General features: G+C 37.6%; 1 protein-coding gene across 2 annotated transcripts in view; it reads right to left on the bottom strand.

Moving 5' to 3' along the window:
• The window catches only part of TAFA1 (TAFA chemokine like family member 1), a 584,365-nt gene that overhangs the window by 403,458 nt on the left and 159,824 nt on the right, over positions 1-21,083 (bottom strand). The window lies entirely within an intron of this gene.

The following is a 21,083-nucleotide window of genomic DNA, read 5'->3' as shown; positions in this document are numbered from 1 at the left end:
TAGAGAGATCAAAAAATCAGCCGCCCCCAAAATGGAAAAGGCTACTTAAGTAAGTGTCCTGAAGAAATGAATATGTGTTCTGTCATATTTGTTGGTGGATTACATCTCCAATTTGTTAGAAAATATGTATACTTCTGGGTGTGAACTGCCACTCAAAGTATTTGCAAAGGGGCTTTTGAATGACTTGTGTGATTCACAAAGTTGACATTAAATCAAATGAAATGTTAGTGATATAATAACACATGCACTAACTGGAATTTTCTCAACTCAACATTTGTAGTAATTCAAATAGTTCAAATTTTATTTTTCATAGACAATACACTTTTTGTTGGGGGGGGCAGAATACAAGGGTTTCAAGGAACGTATTTGAAACACATAAGCAGACTGGATTTAAATTGAAGTGTCCTATTTCTAGACTTTAGTGTGATATACTTGAAAGACTTCAGAAATCGTCTAGTCCACGGAGTTTTAAATTTTCCTTTCAGCCAAGCAAAACATTGGACCATATGTAAAACAGATAAAACCAATAAAATCAGATTTACTCTGGTTGAGGCCACTCTGCTCTCCCCTACCCCCCACCATTTTCCACCCCCTGCAACTCATGAAGGTGATACCCTGGACATTTTGAAACCAATGGATTAGTTCAACTCCCACATATTATTCCAGAAATATAAAATAACAAGACATGTACTTGTCATCAGAACTTGAGCTCGGATTCTAGCTGGGTTCTCCTTATTCTCAGTTCACAGCAGTGCTCTACCAAGATACTGTGTTACTCCAATAGATAGGCTAGTTAGATACAATTATTGAGGTTAACTAAAGCCATTTTCTCAATGGACACACCTAGACAGCAATTTCTTAGTTTTGTTCTGGTTCCTCAACTCAGATTGCCACTTCTGGTGGATCTATTCCCTCCCACTCTCATTTAGCCCAAATTACTACGGTTTTAGTCATTTTAATGATATATTATGTAAGAATTTGAAAGGTCTTTGGTTTTTATAATGACTTTATTGAGATATAACTCAAATACCATGAAATTCTCTCTATTAAATTGTACAATTCAGTGGTCTGTAGTATATTCCAGAGTTGTGCAACCATCACCACTAATTTTAGATCACTTCATCACCATAGAAAGAAACCGGTATCAATTAGTGTAGCAGTCTCTCCCTCTTCCTACCTACCCTGACCCCTGGGGTTTAATATATGGTCTGTCTCTGTGGATTTGCCTATTTTAGACATTTCCCATAGTTGGAATAATAGAAAATGTGGCCTTTTGTTACTTCTTTTAGTTATAATGTTTCCAAGGTTTACCCATGTTGTAACATGTATCAGTACTTTATTTCCTTTTATGATCAAATAATATCCCCTTATATGGATATAGCACATTTTGTACATCCATTCATCCATTTATGAACATTTGGGTTGTTTCCATTTTTTGGCTATTATGAATAATGCTGCTATGAATATTCATATGTAAGTTTTGTGTGGCCATATGGTTTCCATTCTCTTGGGTATAAACCTTGGAGTGGAATTACTGTGTCACATAGTAACCTATTTTAATATTAACTGTTTTCCAAAGTGCTGCACCATTCTGCAATTCCAACAACAATTTATGAGTGTATAAAGTTTCTAATTTCTCTACATCCTGCCAATACTAGTTACTGTCTTATTTTATCTATTTTAGTGGGTATGACATAGTAGCTCATTGTGGTTTGGTTTGCATTTCCCTAAGGACAAATGAAGTTAAGTGTATTTTAATGAACTACTACTCATTGCATATCTTCTTTAGACAAATGTATATCCAAATCCTTTGCACATTTTTAAATTGAGTTATTTGTTTCATTTTATTATTGATTTGCAAGAGTTCTTTAGATAATCTAGATGCCAGATCTTTATCATACATGATTTGCAAATATTTTCTCCAGTTCTGTGAGATGTATTTCCACTTTTTTGATGGTATTCCTTGAAGCACAAAAGTATGCATTTTTAATGAAGTTACTTCATCTATTTTCCTTTTGTTGCTTTTGTTTTTACATGTCATATTGAAGATGCTGTTGCCTAATCCAAGGTCACAAAAAAATTTACTCCTATGTTTTCTTTTAAGAGTTTTATAGTTTTAGATCTTGTATTTAGGTTTATATCCATTATGAGTTAATTTTTTATATAGTGTGAATTAACGGTCCAACTTCATTCTTTTACATGTAGCTATCCAGTTGTCCCAGTACAATTTGTTGAACACACTATGCTTTTCCCACTGAAATGACTGGCACCCTGGTTGAAAATCAACTGACTATAATGTAAAGGCTTATTTCTGGACTCTTAATTCTATTGCATTGCTCTAAATGTCAATCAATATTCCAAAAGCACACTGTCTTGAAACTATAGCTTTATACTTAGTTTAAACATTGGGAAATGTTAGTCCTCCAACTTTGTTTTGGCTATTCTGTGTCCCTTGCATTTCCAGATGAATTTTAGGATCAGCTTGGTAGCATCACTCTGACCCTAACTCCTCTTCTTCTTTCTTTCACATTAAAAGACCCTTGTGATTACATTGAGACCACAGATAAAACAAAGATACTCTCCTCAACATAGCTCTTCACAGTCTTAATTCCATTGCAACCTTAATTCCCCCTTGACATATAACATATTCACAGGTCTTGAGGTTTTGTACATAGACATTGCTATGGGCGAGTGGACCCCATTATTCTGCCTACTACACTCTCCCAGGATTTGCTGTTGTTGCTGTTTGTTGTAATATTTGTTGATGCTGTTTGTTTTGGAGTTTCCTGGGCTAATTCTTTAAAGTCTGTATTTTTTCATGTGTGGCCAGTGAAGTCTTTACTTGGTTAGCTTAGCAGTCAGCTGATGGTTGGAGATATTCTTAAATGCCTTCAATCAATGAGTCTCCCACCCTTGGCCAAGGGGCTCTGTGTTGTCTGTGTGTTGGACCTGTCTCTGACGCTTTGGCAGTTTACAACTTGTGTCTTAGCTTTCACTCCCTGCTCTATGCAGAATCTCAACGTCGCACAGAAATTAGAGCTCAGGGCCTTCTCAGTTCTTTCCTGGGCATACACACAGTCCTGCATATGCACACTGCCTTCTACATTCCATCAAATATGTTAGAGCTTTTCAAATTCTCCTATGGACATCTCATTTCACAGGTTATTCTTTTTAATTGGTTTGGTCAGCCTCTTGCTTGTCCCACTTGTAACACTACCTCAGGCAGCCACAGGATTAAACAATTGCTTCTGCTTGTCTTTGACAAACACCCTGGGTATAAGGCTGTTTGCACAGAACCATCTCTGAGTGGGGTCATATAAAGACAAGCCTTGAGAATAAGGACAAATCACATAGTGAAAATTGTCTAAAGATGGGGCTTTATGGGGAACTCCAAAACTATTCTGTCCCCTCCAGTGGCTACTAGACTGCTGTTTTTCACAAGTCCCATGGTTGTGAGGCTAATGGTTTCCTGGGCTACTGCAGAGCTAGTGAGAGAAAGATGAGAATAAGGCAAATTAAGTTATAAAAAAGCTTGCTCTTCTTATTAAGATTCAGCTATTTTTCTTGAATAAATACTACTTGGATTGTTGCAAGCCTTTGGTTCATTTCCAGAGTTCATTAAAAGTTGATTTGATAATTTTTGCCAGTGTTCTCATTACTTTTTGGAAAAGCCGATTTTTGAGGTCTTTACTCTGTCCTTCTAGAAATGCTTCCTGAAAGGTCTTTGCTAATCTCCAAAGTCTCTCTATACCCTTTCTGTAATTAGAATGCTTTTCCATTTCCAGTACATCAAACCTTCTAACCAGCCACCAAAGGCAGCCAGACCTCAATCTTCTAAGCATTTGCCACAAATATAATTTGTTTTTCTCTACCTCACCATTATAATTTATTCTTCTAAACCAAATTAAAAGCTAGCTTTTTAGAAAAATCATCGCATGATGAGCAGAATGAGATACAGACTCTTATTGATCATGGAGTTTGATATGCATCAAATAATCTGAACAATTCATTTGTCATACTCGCCTTTGACCATAAAATTTGTTATTTCTGAGTAACAAATTAGCACAGACTAATTGGTTTAAAACAACAGTTCTCATTTACTACCCATAAAATTTGGTCTATTAAACAAATGCTCAAGGCAAATGTGATGAAGCAGCTATTGCTGCATGGTTTTGTGGGAAAGGAAACTGGAGCAGTATGGCTGGGAGATTCTGGCTTGGGATCCTTCAGGTCATAGTCAGATGTTGACTGGGTCTGGCGGATATACTTCTAAGGAGATAAGCTTACAAGCTTGGCACATTGATGCTTGCTTTTATTCAGGGACCTCAGTTCCTCTCCAGGAATGCCTCTTCACAAGGGTTGTTTTGAGTGTCCTCATAATATGGCAGCTTGCTTCCTTTAGAGAGAGTGATCTAAGATAATGAGGACAAAGCCCCATTGCCTTTAATGACGTAGGTTTTGAAGTTGCACATTGTCACATTTGACATATTCTGTTGGTCACATAAGGCCAAACCTGATTCAGTGTGTGAAGGACACAAAAATGTGGAAGCATGAATCATCTGAGGACATCGTGGAGGCTAACTACTATACTACAGCATTTATTTTGCTTAAAATCCTATATAGCATACAAAATGTAAAAATACGTCCTATCCCTTAAAGAAATGCAAAGTTCTTTGCAGAGGAATAGGCATACATTCCATTACCAAAATTATACTGCAAATACATGATTTGTCATTAAGGAAAGAAATATGAAATGCCCTGGGAAAGGTAGAAATTACATCAATTTCCAGAACAGGGGGCTTTGACTGAGAGGGACTCTTGGCTACAAGTGAGAAAACAGAAAACAATTGTTTATTAATTAGTCCCAATTATCTCCTTTTCACGTAGAAAACTATGCATATTTATGACACTTATGTCAAAAGTGAATTTAGATCCCTTGATCTGAGGGTTTATATGAAGACTTGCAAGACAACTTGGGCAGGATAACTTCCAAAATCTTCACAATAATTTTTGGCTAAACAAATGATACCAGAATTTATTGACCTCAATTATAATCTGCTGGCAGGATCTGAAGAAACCGCAGTGTCTTCAGAATTCCAATCTTCCTATTCCAGGATTAGAGTTTACCAAGATATTGTTTATAACCAATCAAAATTGGTTATATTGTTTATAGCCAATCAACATTAGTTATACTGTTTATAATCAATCAACATCTAAATTATGAGTCTTTCCAAAAATGTAAAGTTGTATAGTTCTTAACTATTTGCTTTGAAGGCTGACAGATATATACCATATAAAACTGGAGAATGACTGTGTGGTTACTGAATTATCAGCGCCAACATTCTGAAATTTCAGCGAATGATTTGCTCCATCATTGCCAAGTTTAACTCTACTCATAGGCATACATTTATTCATCAATTTTTGAATTAGAGAACCTGTAATGATAGCAAAGGGGACTGTGCCAGGAAAATAAAACACAAAACAAGGTACAGTGGTTCCTGTGATCTGCTGTTGAACCAAACAAATCAAGCCTATTTTCTTTTGTATCTGAAAAGATCATTAGAGTCAATACATAGGCAAAGATTTTCTAAGTTCTTTATTGTAATAGTTGTCTCTAAAATCAGAAAAAAAAATTAGTAAAAAACTGAGTAATAAATAGATAACACTACTCAGTCCAATGACATTAAAGGTGACCTTTAGACCTAATTCCAAGTTTGGCCAGTGCTTCGCAAACCTTAAGAAATATTTAGATGAGTTCTCTCTGCTTTTGAGCTCTATCCTGGGTATAATATAGACTTCTAGAACATTCACTAAATATTTCAGTCCATGTTAGTGTTCTTTGTTGTGGTGGTTGTCAAACATTTGTGTGGTAAGAATTCCCTAGCATTATTTACAATGAAGATTCCCGAGGACTTACTTTCAGAAAGGTTGCTTGTTAGCCACCCCCTACCCCGCAAAAGAAGGTAATTTTGAAGCAGTCATATAAGACCACACTTTCAGAAATAGAGTATACTAATACTGAAAGTGAGTAACATTTTAAGGGCATAGATGGAACATTTCATATTTTCTCTCAGCGGACCTGAGTTTCATGTCCCAACAACAGCACTAACTGGCCATGTGACCTTGGGCAGTTCTCTCTGAAAAATGGTGACAATTTCTGTCTTGCACTAGGTAGTGCTAAAGATGAAAAGAGATGGTGTTTGTGAAAGCCTTTATATGTTATAAGGCCTCCACAGAAAGACATTAAGAATATTCTTACTGCTGAGGCATCTGCCAGAAGTGACCAGTTTACATCCTTGATTTTATTTATTACTCAGAAGACATTTATTGCATATCTACTTTACATAAGTCTCCATGGTGGATATACTTCTCCTGGCCATTGTACAAGCCTATTAGGGGATTTCAGGATTCACAAATAAGTAATTAAACCTCTAGCCTCTTCCTGAAAGTTCTACCCTTCATTTGATTCTCAGAATCTTCCTCTGATGATTAAATTGGCACCTCTGTGCAAAAATGTTCCCTTCCCATCCTCCAGGGAGGCGTGCTTCTCCCATTATGTGCTTCACACGGGAGAAAAGTGGCAAGCTTTATTGCATATTACACACTGTTACTTTTGAATGTGAGAAGCCAGGCTCTGCCAGCTGCCTTTATGGTACTGGTTGTGCTGCTGTCCTGTCACCCACTAAGAGATGCATCCGTCTGGCTCATCCAGAAGGTAGCTTCATCTTGCTATGGATCTCAAGGTGGCAAGTTGTTCAGTTACTCTCTAAATAAGGGGACACAGGGCTTAATTCTCCTCATTGTAAGAGATTGGTCTAAAAGAAGCCTCAAAGGGAGGATAGATCTGAATGGCTGATAGGTGAGGGAAAAATGCACTAACAAGAAGAAATACTTCACCAATTATGGTGGGGAAAGTGGCTCAGGAAAGGAGGAAACTTGAAATGCAAATGGGTTCAAGGCCCTCTCTGCTTAAAAATCCTTTGGTGTCCACAGTGTCCACATGATAGTGAAACTTTGTACCTGGTAAATAAGACCTTCACAATCAAGTTCCAAGGCACCTACCCAGTCTCTGAGCTCCGGTCACACTGAATTTCAGTGCCCAGAATGTGCAATGGTTTTTCTACTTGCATGGCCTTTCTTGTGCTTTCCCTCCTCTATCAGTCATTGCTGCTTCCCCTCTCTAAGCTACCATGTCCTATATACAGTTCAGGGTGGGGTTGGACTTGTTCCCTACCCACTGCAGACAGAATGAACTGCTCCTGAGGAACCTATACCATGTAAAGACTTCCCCTTTGGAAGTATTTGGTACTTATTTCATTCTTAACTGTTTTAATTCAAATTCCCAACTATTTACTGAATACTACTATGTGCTAGGCACTGTGATTGATTCCGGGGATATAGCAGTGAGCAAAGTAAATCCCCTTGCCTCCCAAGCTTAATTACTTCTTTTTGTCTTTCTTTCCTGGGAGACAGAACAGTGCCCTGTCTGCTTAATTTCTTGCTGTATCCTCACAGCCTAGAATAGTGCATGGCACATGGAAAGCACTCAAAGAATAAAGAATAAAATAAGCTTTTATCTTAACATTATGTTTACCATAGGCTGCTGGTCAGTTATCCATTTTTCACAATAGACAGCAGGCCTTCCTGCCTTCACCTTTTGCATTGCGTAGCAGTCAAGAACCTGACATGGAGTAGATGCTCTTGAATGAATAAAACTTACTAAGCATATTGCTTTAGCTACATCCATACTTCATATCCAGAAGCCGGATGGCCATTGTAGACAATTACTCATCCTGAGAGAGCTTGTGATGAAAATGTTATCCTAATAAGTCTTTTTTTAAATACAGGGCTTCAGATAGGTATTAGGAGGCAGATCCTGGGGACGGGAGGAGAGAGTCTTACCACTGCTGATGAAGGCAGCTTTGCTGGTGTCAAGAAGGGTTTTGGGGATTCCCACACTATGCCATATATACACTGCACATATACCAGTATTTTTCATTGTTCGAGGTGTTGATGTGGGAGTCACTCATCAGGTAAAAGGTAAGAGACTAAATTCCATCAGTCGATGTTTCTCCATGCACAAAACAGCACAGACTTCTGAGCTATCATCTATTTTCAAATTCTATTTCAGGGTGCTGCACCTTGCCTGGAACTTTATCTTCCTTGCTATCCTTTAAGAAGAACTGTGCAAAGAGTTCATGTATAAGTGGAAAGGAAAGGAAACCCAGATATTATGAAACAGTGGAATTAAAGAAGGAATATTTAAATAATTGGCTTTAAACATTTTATGGAGTTTTGTGCAGGAATTACATTCCTAAAATGTACACCTCAGAGGATATACAAAGGAATTACAGTAACCAAATATATACTCAAATGGGGAAAAGGAGTCAATTTCATTATTCATCTGGAAAGATGAATGGGAAAAGTAGAATTGCAGGAAAAACTCATCATAGACAATCCTTAAATTAGGTAATCATGTGAATATTTGAGAGTTGATCATAAGCACTAGAGAAATGTATGTATTCTCCAGGCAGCCACCTCTTACACACACACACACACACACACACACACACCTGGACACACAGGTGTTTTGCAAAGAGAATAAATATGGTAGATGAAACCTTGAGGAAAAACCAGGGTATAACTTGCTGAAGAGCAAAGGCAGATTAAAGGAGGAGGCAGAGTGTAATGAAAAAGAAGAGATTCTGCAAAAATGAGAAATTGTTGAGTTTACACAAACTGGGAATATTGTACATAATATACCCAGGGCAATTACCCAAGGGGGGGAAACAGTTCTATTCAAAACTTACTTGATGACACCTCCAAGATGAAGTGTCAACAAATGGGTAATAACATAAGTTACAATGCCTTAAAGACCTTTCTCAGAATTCCTCTTGAATGTTGCAAACTCCACAATAGGTCACATACATTGAACAGCGTACATTGAGATTCTGTTTGAAAAAATACCATTCAGAAGCAAACCCTCCTTATGACAAGTTTCTATCCTGACTGAATTTTTATGGGCAAATTAGAAACCCCCAGAACATAGAGATTGTCACAGAGGTGCTGACTCAGCAGTGAACGGCAGAACGGCAGTGGGGTACTATTTTAATGATGCTAGAACTGAGCTACATCATTTCTGAGATTAGCATATCTTTTAAAAATAAAAAATGAAAATATTCAGCAACCCAAGCGAAAGCATTTGCCAGTGGTCAGCAGAAAGGGGAGTTTTGCATAAATGGGGAGATTGGGAGATACAGTAAAGAGATTTAAAAGGGATTACACATTTTAGAGACTTAGGAGGCTTTGCTGTGGAAGTCTAATGGGATTTAGTCTCTTTTTGTCTGACTTGTTCCAGGAAAGCAGCCCTTAGCAAGTCCCCTGGCAGACTGTGACACAGCATACGGTCATTCTCATCTTTCTGACAGATCTTCTGGTTCATTAGCTGAAAATTAAGTCCTTTTAATTCATTTATCCATCAGCACCCACCATATACCAGGTACTTGGGATACCTAATATCAAGATCCAGCTCTTTCTCTCAAGAATGCCCTAGTTTACAGGGGGATACAGCCAACCCAGCAAATAATTTCAGTACTGAGTGAACTGAAATGCATCAACAGAGATAAGCAGTTAAAAGGGAACACAGAGAAAAGATATCTGACCCTGGTTTGGGGATGTCAGTAAAATGAAAATTTTTAGCCTTGGCTTAAGAATCATAGGTTTGATTCAGCCTTTAGCAAACTACCCAAGAATGACGTATTTTCTAAATGTAGCATCAACTTCATCAGACATTAAAACCAGCTTATGGCTATACACAGGTAGAACTACTGGTTGAAGAAAAGAGAGCAAGCATTGGCTTTGGAATCAGACTAGGGATGTAAGCTGGCTCACGACTTACTAGTTGAATGACCTTCAGCAAGTTATTCAGCCTTGGATTCCTGTGAAATGGGAATAATGACACTAACTCATATGGACTGTGTGAGACTTGAAGAAAATAGTATGTGTGATGCTCCTGATAGAGCACAGAGCATTAAAAGTGTGCTCAATAAAATGGCAGTTGCAATGCTGTCTGTGTTGTAGTTGCTATGTTTATCAGTATTGACATAAGTAAATATGGTCACCAAGTGCAGCAAAGTTCTCATAGCTCTGCCTCAATTCCTAAGTTTCTCAATGAATGGCTGAAAGACCCTGTTCATCAAAACTGCATGGAGCAGTGCTTTCAGCTTCCATGATAGAAATATTTATATGGTAGTCATTGGTTACTTGTGCCTATTTAGCACTTTAAACATGGCTAGTGTGACTAAGGAAATGAATTTTTAATTTCATTTTGTTTTAATTAATTAAAATTTTATTAGCCATTTGTGGCTACCATATAGGATAATACAATTCAAGGGTGGTTGTTAAATATAAAAATATCTGATCCCATCCCAGATCCGAAGTAGGATGAGAATTTGCACTTTTATTAAGCACTCCAGAAGAGTCTTAAACACACAGACACTGAAAACGACCTCTCTCTTCCTCTGATGCCATGGTTTTGATTTCACAGCAATGTTTGCAGATGGGCCCTGAGGTTGTCAATTATACCAAACATATATTCTTGGAGGGTTTCTTTATGCTAGGCACTGTAGGGGGGAATGGAACCAAGGAATAAGGTCTATTCCCTATTTTAAAGGAACTTTTGATATTTTGGAATAGATAAGACTAGTTAAGACTTGAAAAATAATTTTAAAATGGTGAAAAATCATTAATTCGTACAAAAGAGTTTTCTGGGGAGGGTCACATTGTAGCAGAATAATCAGGGAGGCCATCATGAGGAGGCAAGGATGAGAACAGAAACTAAAGAGGCAAGGGTGAGAGTTGGCTCCTAGAGAGGGTGTGATTGGGATGCAGATTAACAGACAACTGGCATGATACTAATTGCCTTCATTTTCTCATCAAAAATTGGGATAATAATAGTTATAGTTAACAAATATTTAGCACTTATTTTATGCTGAGACACTATACCTGTGCCAGCTCATTTAATTCTCCCAATGACCCTAAGAAGAAATACTATTATCACACCCATCTCTTATATGAAGAAACTGAGTTATGTAAATTTCTCAAGACAGAGCTTGCAAGAGGTAGATTCAAGGGTCTAAAGAAGCAATTAAATCTCAATTGAGCTGAATGAAATACTAGCTTAATATTCACTGCAGAACATATACTTAAAGGACACCAAATGATAGAAATAACTGTATCGACAACAATAATAGCTATGATTTATCCAGTATTTACCCTTCCCTGGCACTCTGCTAAAATTCTACATTCATTAGACACATAATTCTCCTAACAGCCTTCCCAGAAGGCCCTTAACAATGCGAGGATCAAGAAAATTAGTAAGCATGCTGCCAACGGCCATGGGTGGGACCCATTTCTGAGGAGAATTCTCTCATTAGTTTCCAAAAACGCTCCTCAATTTAGGCCACTAGTAAAAAGAAGAAAGAAAAGAAAAGAGAAGAGAAGAGAAGAGAAGAGAAGAGAAGAGAAAAGAAAAACATGCAACAGTGAAGAAAAGCATGCAGTTCCCATGTTATATTGCCGATGTTATAGTTTGGCCCAAGTTTTTGTGCCAAAACGACAAACTTTATTGATTCCTTAAACATGGAAACTGTGCCTTTTACCTCTGGGACATATCAGTGAATTCACGTAGCTCCAGGGGCACCTTCTGATATGTTGTCAACTGCTGGTGGTTTCTGTAACATGGTGTTAAGGGACTTTCTCCCCAACCCCTCAAATACTGGGAACTGGGAACAGAGGAGAAAAAGTTCTATAAAGGTTTCAGGTAAAAATATATATATATTATTTTCTAAAAGTACATAAAGATTTATTTCAAAATATGGTTATATAAAAAAGAAAACCAATTTTACCAAAATAGTAGTATACCTGATAGTGAATTTCTGTTTTTCCCACAAACTTTTGAACATTAGTCCAGGTTTTCTATTCAATACATAATGCATGGGGCATCTAAAAGAAGTTTTTTGTTCATGTTTCAAGCAGAGTATATAGTATTTCATCTTAGTTGCTTGCAGGATTATCCTTCAACAATGATCAATGGTAAATGTGTTTTAACAAATACAATAGCTAGATTACCCATATTACCCAAGGATTATTTTTTAAGGACAAGGCAAGGTTAAAATTTTCATTGTAATTTTCTTGTCCAAATTTATCATTCATTCTTTTTCAATCTATAAGGGTTTATTTAGCAAAAGATTAAAGTATAGCACATGTAATAATGAAAAATCATTATTATGATGCAACACACCATCACAGAATCCAGAGATCATCTGATCATTTATTGAAATATTGTATAGCAGCTCCTGTTCATTGGGATAAGCCGGTCAAAGCACTTAGTTGAAAAGTATTTTTCAGGTTGGTTCAGTAGAAAAAGAAAGCGCAGGGATCAACTAGTGATGCCTGCCACAGTGACGGAGATAGAAGCAGTGGTATAAGAATTATATATTACTTGCAACTGATTTTGTTCAACACATTACATTAGCAATTTAGTGGTTAAATAATCTACCCAAAGTTATACTGCAAGACCATAGAATAACTGGTACGAAAATGCTTGTCAGCTAAATCCCAGACCAGAGCATTGCCCATTGTACAAATCAGGAGTCATCCTATTTTTTTTCAAAGTCAACAGTATTTAGTTATAATCCAGCGACACATACTAGAAAAAGTTGATCAATAATAGACAAGAGCAGTCCTTCAGAATATTGCTCAGAAGGAAAAACAAATTTCTATGTCCTTGAAAGAAAAGCTTTTATTGAGTTAATAAAGCTTTATTTGTTCTCTAGCAGTTAAGTTTATAGAAATTAAAAGTCTTGACTATTTGTCTTTTGCCAACATGAATTTAAAAGTGCCTTTAAAAAAACAATCTCATTAACGCTGTGCTTTCTTTTTTCTGTCCCAAGCTGATTCAATACAAAACAGTTTACCTCCTATCTGTACCTCTAAAGTACACATAAATATTTCACAAAACAATTTATCTAAAAATGTTGTCATTCCTCTTTCCAATACTGGACACAGAGCTCACTATAAAGTACTTTAGGATTTTCAGATAACATAGTCAGAGAGGCAAAAGTATATTATATTTCCTTTTTTGATTCTTGCCTGGGCTCAATATATTCATCTTGGAAGATACACAGAATTTCATTATGTCAGATTGGTGCACACATAGTTAATGACACTACCGGAGAATGACTAGAAACAAGGTAATTGGGGTAATTTAATAGTCAGAATACTGATAGAGTCCACACTTTTCAGTCATACAGAGAAGGAGAAAATAAACTTAGTTTTTACTGATTCGAGTGAGAAAAAGTAGAGTTCTAATGAACACTAGCCTATTGATAAACACAAAGAGAAGAGATGGGGCACCTTTATTTCCAAAAACAAAGTTAAGAAACTGAAGTCAGTGGCCCTCTCTTCTGCTATTTCATCAAGCAAGAGGGATGTGAGAAATCTGGTGACTGCAGACCAGTGATTGGCAAACATTTCCATAAAGGGCCAAATAGAATTTCTGCTCAGTGGGCTGAAAAACTGTTGCAACTACTTGACTCTGCTATTGTAGTATAAAAGCAGATACGCATAGACAGTAGTCAAACAAATGAGTGTAGCTATTTTCCAATAAAACTTAATATACAAAAACAGGTGTCAAGTTGGATTTGGCCCATGGGCCATAGTTTGCTGACCCATGATCTAGGCGATTAAAAACCATGAATCTGAAAGTAGAAACCAAAAGACACTAGGACATACCAGTCATTCCAAGGAAAAATGATCAAATCTTCATGTTAGTAAGTCTAACTAAAGGTAACCAAGGCAGCTAAAGGGAGGGAGGGAGGTAAATATTAACCCAAAGTGACGTTAAAATAGACTTGGGATTTTGAAGTCCTGGCACTGAATCCAAGCTCAAGTCTTTTCTAATTTACTCACCATGAAAATGACCTAAATAAATAGATATGTACCTAGATACATAAATAAATAGATAAATAAACAAATATCCCTACCCTACCTACCTTACAAAACCATTTTTGAAGCTGAAATAAAGTAATACAGTCTTTAAATATTTGGGGAAAATACAGAGCCCTATACAATGAATGCAATTAGTATTATTGTTATGAAATGATTTACTGAACTTACAGATGGTTGAGCCCCAGCCCAGAGTTTCTGATCCAGCACATCTTAGGTGGGGCCCAAGACCTCGCATTTCTAACAATTTCAAGGGGATGTCACGCTCTGGAGACTTTGAGAACCTCTGATGTACTCTCTTAAAGGAGAGCTATAAATCCAGATAGAGGTGAAGGGGAGTACATAGATGGAATTTCAGACAAGGAAATTTAGGTTTTAAAAAAATGTTGTTAATACATAAAGATTTTAGTATTTTACAAATGATGGGCATCTCTAAGTGCAAGTCCAAATATTTGGGCTCAACATATCATGGCATTATATCCTTTACAGAGAAACATATATAAGTCCCTGTTTTAGTTTCCTTGGCTGCTCAAGGAAATGCCATGCAATGGATTGGCTTTAGCAAAGGCAATTTATTAGCTCATGTTTTTGAGGCTAGGAAAAAGTGTAAATCAAGGTGTCAACAAGGCAAAGTTTCTTCCTAAAGACTGGCATTCTGGGACTGGCTGATTGTGATCCTTGGCCCTGTTCTCTGTCACATGGCAATGCACATGGCAGCCTCTCCTGGCTTCTCCCTTCTCTTACAGTTTCCACAGACCTTCAGCTACTTGCTTTTCATGTTTTTTTCTGTCTGTCTGAATTTTTTTCTGCCTCTAAAGGACTCCAGTGATAGGATTAAGACCCATCCTAACTGAAATGGGCCACAACTTAACTGAAGTAACCTCATCAAAAGGTTCTACTTAAAACTGATTCCCACCCACAGGAATGGATTATGTTTAAAATCATGTTTTTCTGGGGGTACATACAGCTCCAAACCACCACAGTCCCTGTGGTAGGAATATTTTTCTAGAGCTTCCTACCAGATCCAGAAAGAGATAGATTGTATTGGCATCAGGGCATTATCACAGCATTACACACATATAATAGATGGTTATGCAGAGCTGCAAACAAAAGCAATTAAAGACATGGTTCTGATATTTTTTTAATGTAGAGCTAGAAGGACAGTGGCACAGATGCTAAACACATGAGCATTTGCATTTTGGCCTCCGTGAACTCTACACAGCATGAGTATGTATGCTACGCACATACTCGTGTACTGAGTTATGGTGAGGCATCATGGACTCACAGGATAGACTGACTTCACTCAAGCCCTTCCTCTCCTGTGTGAACACAGTGGAGGTAGGATTTGGGTAAAACTGCAGCCTCTAGAATCTGACCATTTGAATGGGAACCCTTTCAAATGGTTCCACCAACTAACGGCTATGTGATTGTAGGAAAATTGCTCAGTCTTTCAGGGTCTTATGAAAAAGGACTAATGTAGTGAGAATCTATTAGGTGCTTGGTGCTATTCTAATCATTTTAAAGGTATTGTTACATTTAATTCTCACATTGATTTTGAGGCTGATACTATTATTATCTCCACACTAAAGACACGGAAACTAAGGAATGGGGAAATCAAACATCTTATGCAGTCACTCAGCCAGAAGGAGACAGATCAGGGATGTTACCTCAGGCAGTCTGACCCCCAAGACCATGGTCTTAACCACTATAATCTATGACAGGGCTTGGAAAACTATAGCCTCGGGGCCACCTGTTTTTGTAATAAAATTTTACTGGAAAACAGTCATGTCCATTCATTTATGTATTGTCTATAGCTGCTTTCTTACTACAACAGCAGAGAGGAGTACTTGTTTTGAATGTTTACTATTAGACCATTTATGGAAAAAGTTTGCTAACCTCTGCTCTAACAGGTCACTAAATAGTAGCTACAATGAGCTGTCATGGCTGTCTGGCAAGTTACTTTAATTCAACCCCAGTTTCCTCAGTTTTAAAATAAGAATTACCCCATGGACATTGCAGGATTTTCAGAGCGTTTCATTCCTAATACACAAAATGAACTACACCTGTTCAACAAGAGGAGAAACTAGATTATATTTCCTTAAATTATTTGATCATAGATGTTTAGTTTGTTTTGCCTTTGAAGGTCATCTATTAACCCCATTAAAGAACTAGTTTTCCAAGGAACACAATTTTAGAACTGCTAATAGGCTTATAGTCCAGCTGCCTCATTTTTGAGAGAAGGAAATGCAGGCATTTGTGCAAGATCCCACTGCTAGTTAGCTGGCTTTGGAACTAGAATCAGCTCTCTGGACTCTAGGATGGGGCTTCTCCCATCACTCCCAAGCTGCCTACTTCCTTCCTCCATCCAGTCCATCCCCAGGTTTCTTCCAGTCTCCTAGCTTTATATACCAATCCTTTCCTCCTTGAGACCGGAGAATCAGCTCTTTGAGACCAGAGATCTTATCCTTCTCATCTCTGCCCCAGCAAACCGCATATTGCTTGCAGCATGACAGGCACTCAGTAAGTGCTTGTTGAATGAATAGATGATGGAACAAGTCATAACATTCCGCAGTGTTTGGGTTTCTTCCTTCAGCCAGCATCTCATTTAGCAAATTTAGAAGATGCAGATTTTCTCTGTTCAAAGCACAGGATTCTCACTTTACCTCTCTATATGCAAAATGCCCTTTGTTGATGCAAAGCACATATTTACGCTACAACATACATATATTTAAATTACTTGAATGAGTACATTTGCTTTGTAAAAGAGAGAAAAGAAGGAATATGTAAATGAAGGAGAGAGAAAAAAAGAATAACTTAAGTTCTCTAATTCTTGTGTTCAAAGTTAGGCCATCTCAACTCAGACTGATTCTAGGGTTTAATGGTATGTTTTTCATACCATATGACCACTCTATGCAAGGGCGTTGGATGAAGCCTCATCCAGATTTTAATTTCAGCTGATTCTAACATAAAGGTACTGATATCTGGAAATTGTTAAATATTAAGGTTGAGAGAATGGAGCCAAGAGTGAAGGTATTCGAAATGCTGCCCAGACCTCACAGTGACTCACAGTGCAGCAAAACACACGATACAAGTTTTTGTTATAATAATCCATAACCTTCAAACTAAGAAGCCTTATTTTCATGAATAAAGAAGCCAAAGGTGATGTCTGGATATCCACCTAGCAGTTGATTGTGCTAAAGACAGTTCTAAAATGAAATATGCAGGCAGAGCTACTTGGAGATAAACTAAAGATGATGGCCCCATTTGGAAATGACTTTTTATTATCTTGGTTAAATAAACGGGAAATATAAAACATGGGAGATGAAACCATAGGATTTCTCAGTAATTTCTATTGATCAGAGAACACTTTGAAAAGGATTTGAAACTATTTAAAAATAAACAAATCATATTTTCCCTTGTATGTGTGCCTTCTAAAGGGCTTTTTTGCCCCCCACCCAACACAGGGAGAAATTAGTTTCCAGTAAAGAAAAAGCTTATTCCCAATTATCCTTATAGAGCTGTGATCATCTTTCTCGCATTTATTTTTAATATCTTTTGGCAGTGTTCTACTTTTCTGATTTAAGATCATGGATCTATAAAAGTTTCCACACCCGTCACTTAACATTGGCCTCAGCTTGGATTTTTATGGGAAGCTTTAGAGCATGTTTTAAAACACAAAGAGAATGAACAAAAATTTTAAAAACTAATAAATCAAAAGTAAATATAATAAATGATAATATAAATAATTATAAGTTTTTTAGGTGCTTTCTGAATATGCTCCAAATGCAAATCTCCCACATCACATGATTACTTCTGGAGTCAGTCTGAATTAAAATAGAAGGGTTAGGATAGGATGACCTGGCACCCCAATTTAAAAGTTTGCTAATATTGCTGAAAAGAACCAGAGAACATTTTCCTCAGGGTTTTAAAGGCAGGAAATCACAGTGGTTAATGGCAGTAGAATCAGGATATCTGAGTTCTAACTTATCAGCCTCATTAACTAGCTAAAAATAGGTAAAATCTCAGAAAATTAATGTAACCACTTTATGCCTCAGTTTTTCATCTACACAATAGGGATATTACTATCTACAAAGGGTAAGGATGTCTTGAATTAAAGTTGATAATCTACTTAACATTCTCTCTGGCACATACTATATACTCAATAAATTGTGGCTGCTATTACAGTATTATATATTATATGCTATTATTATAAAAACAAAGGTGGGAGAGAGAGATCTAAGATGGCAGCATAGAGAGGAGTGGAAGCTAGATAACCCCCCTGGAACAACTAATAAACAACCAGGAACAACTAGTAAATAATCCGGAATAACTGTGGGGGGACAAATGTGACCATCCACTCATCATACACTAACCTGAATTGGGAGGAATGCTTGAGATCGCAGCCCAAAATCTTTAAGTAAAAACTATGGATCCAAGTTGGGAGCTCCCTCTCCCCCAGGGCCTGAGCTGCAAAGACTCATGGAGCTAGAGAGCAGCTCTCTCTGAGCAAGAAAATATAGCTCAGCTGAGCTCCAACTGGGGTTTTAATTAATGGTTTTAATGGACTGCTTGATACGAATCCTCAACAAGCAGACAGAAGCTTTGGGCAAAGACTGACCTTGGAGAGCCAGAGGATGGCCATGGACTGGCCCTGAAGGGGGCTTTCTGTCCCTATTTTGGATCAATGGAGAAAGCCTCAGCCATTTTCAGTTCCCAGTGCTCTGACCCAGACAAGGGTGGAGATAGCACAGGCAGAGAGAGAGACCATTGAAATGCTAATGACCTCTCTCTAGGGGGTCTATCTTCCCTAAGAGAAAAAGGGTGGGGCCAGCTCTACTACCTGCCTTCCATTCAGAATCAGACCCCAGAGCCTGGGGGGAAACAGCTATGGGCCACACCTCCTTACACCAGTCTGGAGTTACAGGCTGACAGGCACCACCTGCTGGGCAGAAAAGCACAGTGACCCAAGGTCTCACAGGGTGTACCAATTTCATAAGATGCAAACTCAGGGAAACTGGATACTGAATAGTTCTTCCTTCTGGGACCAGAGCCTGTTTTGGTCTGGGAAAACCTGATTGGGGTAACCAAGGAAACCATACCTAGACAACAGAAAACTACAATCTACACTAAGAAAAATGAAGTTATGGCCCAGTCAAAGGAAGAAACTTACACTTCAATGAGATACAGGAATTGAAACAACTAATAATAAGTCAATTCAAAAAGTTTAGGGAAGATATGGCAAAATAGATGGGCCATATAATGAAAACACTGGGTGTACATAAGGTAGAAATTGAAAGTTTGAAAAACCAACTGGCAGAATCTATGGAAATGAAAGGCACAACAAAAGAGATGAAAGACACAATGGAAACATACAACAGCAGATCTCAAGAGGCAGCAGAAAACACTCAGGAACTGGAGAACAAGGCACCTGAAAGACTGCACACAAAAAAACAGATAGAGAAAAGAATGGAAAACTATGAGCAACATCTCCGGGAACTTAAGGACAAAATGAAAAACAGGAATGTACATGTCATTGGTGTCCCAGAAGAAGAGAAGAGAAAAGGGGCAGAAGCAATAATAGAGGAAATAATCAATGAAAATTTCCCATCTCTTATGAAAGACATAAAATTATGGATCCATGAAGCGCAGCATACCACAAACAGAATAGATCTGAATAGGCCTATGCCAAGACACTTAATAATCAGATTATCAAATGTCAAAGATAAAGAGAGAATCCTGAAAGTAGCAAGAGAAAAGCAATCCATCACATACAAAGGAAGCTTGATAAGACTATGTGTGGATTTCTCAATAGAAACCATGGAGGCAAGAAGGAAGTGGGGTGATATATTTAAGATATTGAAAGAGAAAAACCACCAACCAAGAATCCTATATCCAGCAAAGCTGTCCTTCAAATATGAAGGAGAGCTTAAAATATTCTCAAACAAATAGACAATGACAGAGTTTGTGAAAAAGATACCTGCTTTACAGGAAACACTAAAGGAAGCACTGCAGACAGAAAGGAAAAGACAGGAGTGAGAGGTTTGGAAAACAATTTTGGGAGATAATAGCACAGCAATGTAAGTACACTGAACAAAGATGATTGTGAGTATGGTTGAAAGAGGAAGGTTGGGACCATGTGGGACACCAGAACAAAAGATGAAGGATAAAGACTGGGACTGTGTAACTCAGGGAAACCTAGGGTGCTCAATGATTGTAATAAAAGGTAGAAATATGTTTTTACATGAGGTAGAACAAAAGAATGTCAATATTGCAAGGTGTTAAAAATAGGGTGGGATTGGGGGGAAAATACAATCAATGCAAACTAGAGAGTATAATTAATGGAAACACTGTATTATGCTTCCTTTAATATAACAAAGGCAATATACCAAAGCTAAATGCATATGGTGGTGGGGGGAGGGGAAGGATATGGGACTCCTGGCATTGGTGATGTCTGACTCTTTATTCTACTTTAGGTTAATTCTATCTTTCCTTTTTGCTGCTTTCTAGCTGTCATGTTGCTGCTGTTGTTGTTGTTGTTTTCTCTCTCTTTCTTTTCTCTTTTTCTTTCATCTCTCTGCATTCTTTGACTATTCCTCCTTCTTTGTGGAAGAAATGGAGATGTCCTTATATAGACAGTAGTGATGGTGCTGAATACATAAATACATGACTATACAGGGAACCAATGATTGTTTATTTAGGACAGAACGTATGGTGTATGAACAAAACCATCTTAAAAGAAAGGGGTTGATGAAGACACCTTGAGGGCACTATATTGAGTGAAATAAGACAGACACATAAAGGCAAATATTGCAGGGTCTCAATGATATGGACTAATTATAATACATAAACTCATAGACATGAAATATAAGTTACCAGGATATAGAATGAGGCTAAAGAATGGGGAGCAGTTGCTTATTATGGCAGAATATTCAACTAGGGTGAACTTAGATGTTTGTAAATGGACAGGGGTGATGGTAGCATGTTGTGAGAATAACTAACAGTGCTGAAAGATGTGTGAAGGTGGCAGAAAGGGGAAGCTCAGAGTCATGTATGTCACCAGAAGGAAAGCTGGAGGT

Source organism: Choloepus didactylus, chromosome 1, assembly GCF_015220235.1.
Source record: "Choloepus didactylus isolate mChoDid1 chromosome 1, mChoDid1.pri, whole genome shotgun sequence".
Classification (NCBI taxonomy): domain Eukaryota; kingdom Metazoa; phylum Chordata; class Mammalia; order Pilosa; family Megalonychidae; genus Choloepus; species Choloepus didactylus.
Note: the sequence above shows the minus strand (reverse complement) of the source record. Positions and strands in the feature narration are given on the sequence as shown.